This window comes from Triticum aestivum, chromosome 6B (genome assembly GCF_018294505.1).
Source record: "Triticum aestivum cultivar Chinese Spring chromosome 6B, IWGSC CS RefSeq v2.1, whole genome shotgun sequence".
NCBI lineage: Eukaryota > Viridiplantae > Streptophyta > Magnoliopsida > Poales > Poaceae > Triticum > Triticum aestivum.
In genome coordinates this window covers 13,750,539-13,751,083 of record NC_057810.1, presented here as the reverse complement: position 1 = coordinate 13,751,083, position 545 = coordinate 13,750,539, and positions in this window count along the sequence as shown.

Genomic DNA, 545 nt, shown 5'->3' with positions numbered 1-545 from the left:
TTTCAGTTCAAATCACACTGGGTTCAGTTTTGGTTGGGTTGAAAATAATATTAAATGGGTCCAGTTGGGTTGGGCTGAGAGAGACATGTGTATGTGCGTGGTTGACGTATGGTTCAGTGTTGAAACCATTCTCAAATTTAAATACTGTGCACCGTTGCTTTGAAAATCTGGTCTGATATCATCTCCAATTTTAAAATCAGCCTTTCCTTATTTATCTTATATATTTTCTTGTTTCTCTTCATTCACATTCGACAAGGAAGTATATCTAGCATGAAACAACATTAACCCATCCCATCAATGAAACCATAAGAGGACAAACATATAGACTATAAACTCTGAGAGTGTAAGACAAATCAATTAAAACTAAACTTCAATCTACATAGTAGATCTTTAGCTCATGTAAGAATGTTGACCAGACGAATACGTGAGAAAGATATAGATTATTTTAGTATTTTTTTCTACCAATGCCGCTCATATTAGATAACTTTTTAGTGCAAAATTTGTAAGCATAAATGGTCTCATAGCTTGTCATAATTATATGTGCC